This window comes from Photinus pyralis, unplaced genomic scaffold (assembly GCF_008802855.1).
Source record: "Photinus pyralis isolate 1611_PpyrPB1 unplaced genomic scaffold, Ppyr1.3 Ppyr1.4_LG6, whole genome shotgun sequence".
NCBI lineage: Eukaryota > Metazoa > Arthropoda > Insecta > Coleoptera > Lampyridae > Photinus > Photinus pyralis.
The window spans coordinates 24,299,355-24,307,080 of NW_022170663.1; positions in this window are offsets into that span (position 1 = coordinate 24,299,355).

Sequence of the window (7,726 nt, forward strand, 5' to 3'; positions counted from 1 at the left end):
CTGAAACCCCGCCCACTCAAAAATAAAGGCAAAATAAAAAATTAAGTATTAAGTATGTAATTAATTCTTAGAAATATAGGAAACCGAAATATGCAAGGAAGCTCAAATAAGCAGTCGTGTTAAGACAATTGCCATTCAAAGGACCCATTTTTTAGATAATGGCGTTTTACCATTCACCTACGCAGGTAGATACCAGAAAACTTTACCTACCTACAAATAGTCCAGGAAATGAAGGTTTTACCCTGGCAATTTTTTCAAAATGAATCGAATAACTTGAAATTTTGACAGTAGGTGGGGAATAGCCTAAGGATCAAAATCTATATCATGCCAAAGGGCGCTTTCCCCCAGGTGATGGTTGCCACCCCACCTCAGAGGTGGTAATTTTTTATTGCAATTTTTATACAGAAATAGATAGAAGAAGTAATTCTAAGCAAAAAGTGTTCTATACATTTTTTTTTAGAAAGTTAATACGTCTCCAGTTATTCGCAACCGAAAGTATGAGTTTACGAACAGAGTTTTGGCTTCTTTTTTTTGTTACCTCTTGTTCGTCAAACGCTAACTTGGAGAGTTTCAGAGTCAAATAACGGCAAAACTATGCATTTTTCGAGAAAAGCTTGTAGAATATTAAAGTATTCAAAAAACCTTTCTTCTTTTTTTTAAAAACAAACTTTAGCATAAAAGTTAAATGAGTTATGATGAAAATAAGGTAGATCCGTACTTTTTTCAGCGAGAAAATCTGTGCAAGCAACCCCCTAATTACGACCCTCATTAAAATTAGTCCTTTCGCTTTTCCAGTTTTCTCTAATTACGTATTATTAATACATTCTAGAAATGCGGCCAGTTCAGAAGACTTAATTTTTAAATAATTAAAAGCTAAAATTGAAAAACGAATTTTTGCAATTTTGTGAATAACGTCCTTTTCAAAATACCTAACTACTAAACAACTGGAGATACGTAAAAAATGCTAGAACATCCAATTGTAGCTTTTTTAATTCCAAACATTTCTCTCGCCGGGAATTTTCTGTACGACAAGAATTAAGTGAGAAATGGTCGTGTAAAGCGTCTATTTATATGCGGGCACTACTTTGTTTTAACTCTTTAAGCTCACTCCATTTTAAAACTAAGAGTTTTAAAGGGATTTGATGTAAATAGTCTTGGAGCTCTTGTAAAAACATACAAAATGGTTTTTTAATGCGCTTTCTATCATGAAAAATAAAGAAGTTATGATTAAAAATAAACGAATCACAATTTTTTTCGAAAAATTCTGAAAGCACAAATTGAAGAATTATGCTACATGACCGGTATATATTTCGTAGGTATACTATTCATTAGAAACTTATATACACACTTACATTCATTCCATTACACCTACACACTATGTAATGCATATACAAGGCGATTAAAAAAGAATATCACCACTTTCAAATCTGAATTTTAATGAAAGAAACAAAATAGAACCATGGGTTATACCAAAATTAGTAAGTTTTTTCCACTAGGAAATAGGTTCACAGGTGTTGATCTGTTGAATATGACCCCACTCGAGAGATATCGGTACGATTATATCTCGGATTATATGTACGTGCGTGGCTGCCCGGAACTTTTACCTTTGCACAAATACACAAACACTCTTTCTCTATGAAATGTTTATAACAACGTTTGATTCCCCATCTATCAGGAGGTCGAGCACCATACTTTGTCCGAAATGCACACTGAACAACTGTCGTCAATAACAAATTATTCACTTTTTGAGAGTAAGCGCTTTTTTTTTTATTAAACCGCAGTAAGGGTTAATTTTCAAGAGTGGAAATATTCTGAAAGAATGTTCCAAAGCCTCTAACAATCATTACTCAACTCATCTGAACCAAATTTTACTCACCTTAAGCTTTAATATGTAGTTTTATGGGTTTTGCAAAAAGGGGTAGTTTTCACCACTTAAAATGAAGAGCGCCCATCGGCATAATATAGATGTTGAAGTAGAGGGTAAGTTTCGTTTCCTGGACTAAAATGGCATAATTTCAATTTGATCCTATATAGTCCCTATTCAGATTTTATGATCTAGAAGGGAAAAATCGCACTTTTTAATTTGACGGATAGTAAGATTGAAAACATTTGATTTAACGATTGTTGTCATTAGTTCTCCGATTTAATTTTATAATTTTCTTTATATTTTTTCATTTTTTGCCCAATATTTTATTTATAGTTATTCTGCTATTCGGGACTAGAGACGAATCAATATACAGTGATATTTATTTAGAAGTAGACATTGGGATTTATGTTTATTGTATTTCCCAATGTCTACTTTTAAAAGACATCACCTCTTCTGAAGGGCGCCTAATTTGTGCATCCAAAATAACTTTTTAAAACCAATGAGTTTGAATATTTATTGTTGTTTTGGTTTAACAGAAAATAAATATCTGACGCTCCTTAAACTGTTACCGGCATCTTACCAGTTGGCAACATTACCATTTTCTTCAGTTGAATTGAATTCAAATTAATTAATATGATAGCCAGCTCTTTATTTGTTTAGGTATTTTGGTTACATAAAATTAGGCGCCCTTCAGAAAAGATTTGTGTCATTTAAAAGTAGACATAAGGAAAAACAATACACATAAATCCCTATGTCTACTTCTTAATAAATAGCCCTGTATAAACATATTGGATTGTTCTTGTCTCGCAAAAAGAACCGTTTCGACTTGAAAGTTAGATGGGCCGGCTTATTATTATTGGTCCAGAGGTGCCAACTGTAAGTATAAGGTTGGTCACGATGGCAGTGCCGGCTTGGGAGACCCCTAAGATCATTACGAGTAAGTGGCGTACACATTACGAAACGAAACAAGAATCGATGGAGTGGCTGCATAGAGGAGCATCTTCACCACAACAAACAAGCGGTGGGAAATTGACGGCGACGGTTTTCTAGGATCCTGTTGATTGAGTAAGTATACATGAAAAGGGTCCCACAATTAACGATGATGTTTACAAAGTGACTATTAAACTCCTTAGAGCTGCCATTTCAGCTTCCGGAAATAAAGACATCCGCCCTATTATGCGGTCTTTAACACCCTGTGACTACTATATTGTATCTTAGATTAATGGTTTTTTAGCGCGTTTTTCCAAATTTATATGTAATAAGGTATCCAGGTAAACTCACCGAGGCCGGCGGGCTGGCAGCAAATGCGGGTCCGTAGAAGAACGCTTGTAGAAAGACGTACCTACCGGGGCCCTGCAATTAACAACTTTAGGGATGATGATATGGAGTTGGCGCTCCAAGCGTATTATATTAACGTGGTGATTTTTCAGTTTTATCCTATCTTCTTCTACAGTTTTGGTCCGACTGTTTTCAAATTAATGTCGTCGGAAAGATCATCTAAACGCGCACAACTTCTGTGTGACAGAATTTTGGCTTTCCTTTCGTAGGGGTAAAATTAGCCAACTTTTTCAAGGTGCGCGTTTTCGAGGGGTAGTCGACTTCGGGCGCCTAAAAGGTAACTTCCGATGAGAAATTTTGTCACGCGGTTTAAAGTTTCTTAAAGCTCTAATGGTGTCGCTAATAGAAGCTCGAGCTATTAGAAGTATGCCCCAAAAATTTAGTACTATTTTGTGGATGGTTTTTAGGGTAATTCATCAAAGTGAGAATTGCGGGTGAACGGGGCGTCGGAAGTGGGTACCGACAAAAGGCCCCCGATAAGATTTTACTGATGGTGGAATCAAAACTTCAAACGCAAATTACGGGTGAACGGGACGTCGGAAGCGGGTACGCAGAAAGGGAACGTCTTCGACAAGATCTTATTGATGGTGGAGTAAAAACTGGTTAATAGAATACTGATACGTGCCACAAAACTGTTGCTATAGGTATACCCTTTCCTCCTGAAAATTGCGTCTTCGACATCTTGGGTGGCGTAGAAACCTTTAAGAACCCATTACATACTTCTGTTTCCAATCGTGTATCTAGGTCAAATTCCCAGTCACAATTCTATAGAAAAAGCCTTCATCGTAGGATGAAGCCGCCAAATTTTCGTCTACAAATTTTTTGTTCGAGACCCTGCACTTTGGGAATTGATCGTGTCCAAATTTTTTCTCGGCTGTCAATCGACAACAAATCTTCATTTTTTTTGATGATTTCGAGCTGCTTGCGCCATTTCATTGTGATTTTCTTTTAATAAAAAAATTACGCCGCTTCTTTGTTCAAATTTCAAATAATACATTTTGGCCTCTTTAAACTTACAATTTGCAACCAAACTTGGAGATGGAAGTAACAATTTGACGTGAGACAATTGTTGGGCTTGGGAGTTGGGTTGGGACAGCGTATTGTTTTCATAACCTCTCTCGTATGACTACATAATTGAACTTCCGTATACTTCAACAACATTTCTGATTTGCAAAAAACAGAATGGATAACCTTATCAGAAACGTAAGCAAAACCACATCCAATACGCTTTCGTCATTACTATTTGGTAAAAATAAAAACCGGACGGCAAAATGGAGTCTTTCATCAAATTCAAAACCAGTTGTGTTTCGATCACAATTCCTAATTCTCATTGGTCGTTTGTCAGCTTTGCACTTTTATTGCACGTCGCAACAACTCCATTACTGTGTGATTTTTTCTACAAATTTAATGATGATTTACAAAAGTTGCACCTTTTTATGATACACAAAAATTAGTTATTATGTCATTGTTTTTTAATGAATGCGATGAATTTAATCGTGATCTAATGCTAAAACTAGTCGCTAATTGAAATCGTAATTCAAATCAGGCCAGGTATGCATTTCTGGAATCATCGCATCTGATCAAAGTTCCGGAAAAATTGCTCACAATTACCTATTTCAGATCGCACTAGCGGATCTCGTGAAGTCAATCGAATCAGGTAAGGTGTTCCAGTTCCATCAAGGTTGTTACATGTTACATGTACTTGCCTTACATAACAAGAAGTTTTGCGATAAATGCAAGGTGAGTAGGAAATGGTCCTTTCTCCCTAAACCGGCGAGAACATGCAGGAATTGATTAATGTGTGAAACATACGTAGTCAAGTGACAAATGTTTGCGTTGGTGTGGAGGAACAGTCATCATTGTTGCAGGAAGTTTGGGGTTCCCACGCGTCTCCCGCTTGCTTTAGCTTTAATTGGAAAATGGGTTTTCGTAGCGTAGCGGTTTTTAAAATTCATATTTCAAGTTTTAATGCATTGACCAAACCTGGAGATAAGTTATTCATTCGATTAAGAGAACAATCGAAAGGCCGTGAGAAATTTTCGCGCGTAATCGCGAATAAGGCGCCGTGGCGTTTAGCAGTTTTTTAGGCCGCAGACCATATTTAGTTCCTGTAGATCGCGGAAGTGCGCATTTCCCTATGAGAACTGGTAAACAAATGCCAAATTAACGACCTCTGCTTCAAACGGATCAAATTTACTTCCTAGTATATTGACCAACTGACCAAGAAAGATAGGGATCAGGATCGACAAAGCAGAATATGGCTACGCTAGCGCATTTCAAATCTCAAAGAATTTTGGAAATCAATCTTTGATATATGATTCGTAATGGTGCCAAAATGTAAGAGTAGTTATCAACATCATCGGGGATAGCAAAACGTATTGCTTTGACAATTCAACTCATGTATAAAAAATCGCATAAGCCGCAGTGCAATTGTCACTTTGACAGCGGCAAAAGTTACCTGCAACTTTTCCAGCGACAAATGCACTAGAGGTTTTTTCACTTATTCATTTTCGAACCAATTATCGCATTATCCTTTCCCATATGATTAGTTTGACGTTTGTCAATAATTGACTAATTTGGTGAATTTCTTGTTCGTTAAATTGTCCTGCCGAATTACACTCGAGGTTAGTATTTAAACCGAGTAAATTTGGGTTGTTGCAATTCAAATCTGTTTCCTTTTAGCAATTGAACTCGAAAAACTGTCAACCTAAAAATGCTCCACCTCCGGTGTCGCATTTTTATTAGTTGACAGTTTTTCTCGTCTAATTGCTAGGCAACAGATTTTCATTACCTTAACAACCCAAATTTACTCGGTAAAATACAAACCTCTTGTGCAATTATAAGTGATAAATTCAAATTAAATTTTTCTCATCATGCTTGAATAGGTCTACAGTAAAGTCCCTAGATTACTAAAGTAACGCGAATAGCAGCCATTTTGGCTCAGTTTGGGAACCGCGAAATTTGAAATTGAACAACAGTTGGAAAGTATGTATTTTGTAGCCACTCTTGGATAGAGCAAGTTTTGTGAGCGTATCGTTTAATAGCCTTTAACGTCACAAGAAAAATATCGTTGCATCGCTTTTCCAATCGTTTCACCACTCCCCATAAAATCCTTGTGTGTACCCAATTCTAAATATTTTAATTTCGAAAAATTGTCTTCACTTCTGAGTAATTTATTTTTTCGGTTTGTTTTCTTGCAAAAGTGCCTTCTCTAATGAATTAATGGTTATATCAGTACTCTCCTGAATGTACACACAACTATTATAGGTAATACAAAACAACAAATGTCAAACCTGACAGTAGTTGTCAAACGGCCATTTTGGCTCAATTAGCAGTTTGGTTTTGCCTAATACACTGGCCTAATGAATTGCGTTACTTTAGTAATCTAGGGACTTTAGGTCTACAGCAGACAGGAGAGACATCTGTAGGTAATATTACCAAAAATCTGTCAATTGGTAATATAACTCTCGAAGAAACGTAGCCATTTTGTTTATTTATAGGTAATATACTTACCTCTTTTTATATTTATTTATTATTATCACTTTCTTGATCTGGGCCCTCAACAGTCTTGCGCCTAATTACAGAGTGACCCGCATAATGCTTTTCAGAGGTGCCTCCGCAGAAGGTCTTAAATTGTTCTATACTACTCTGGTATTTACCTTACGAATTAGGAAAACTGCATCAGGAAAACCTAATTTGGAGTAGCCGACCGAATGCTCGAAACTGGTCTAAGGTAATTCCCTTCTCTGCCACAAATGAAAAATTCACCTCAACCCAGGTTCGAACACTCGACCTCCGGATTTATGGCCCAACGCTCTACCATTGAACCACAAATGCAGTTTCCCTTAAGAAATGAGTAAGGAATGAATGTTTTAGCACTACCAAATTGAAGGAACAGAAGATACACACCGTTTCTTCGACGAAATATGGCCATAAATGAAGGACTTGGATTACAAAAAGTAACCGAAAGGAAGATAACAATATAGTCCCTGTCCACCTGTCCATGGGCTACACGTTTTGCTGCATCTTTCATGATGTGGTGACATACTCTTAGGGTTAGGCAACACTCCTTACATCTGAAAGACGGTCCTTCGAAGAACGGATATTTTCCGCTACGAAGTTTCACAAAAAAAGTTAGCGTCGCGTCGGTCCGATGGCGGATCGGTTTATTTTGTTTGTTCTATTTGAAGAGCGTAATGACGTGTAGCACTCGTTTTATTCTTTCTCGTACTAACCATCAATCTTTGAATTTCATGTCACAATTTGACATTTTGACATTGCTAAATGTCTATAATGACTCCTGTCACCACTGACAGATTGACTTCTACTCGTATATGAAAATTGAAATTTTATATTAAAATACGATTTCGGGTAAAATGTAATACAAAACTCGTCAGTAAAATGATATTACCTGACTCGGAAATTAAAGTACTCGGTCCCAAAGGCGCCTCGTACTTCAATATTTCGTCGCCAGTAATGTGTCATTTTCCTGACTTTTATGTAAATAACGTAATAGTTATT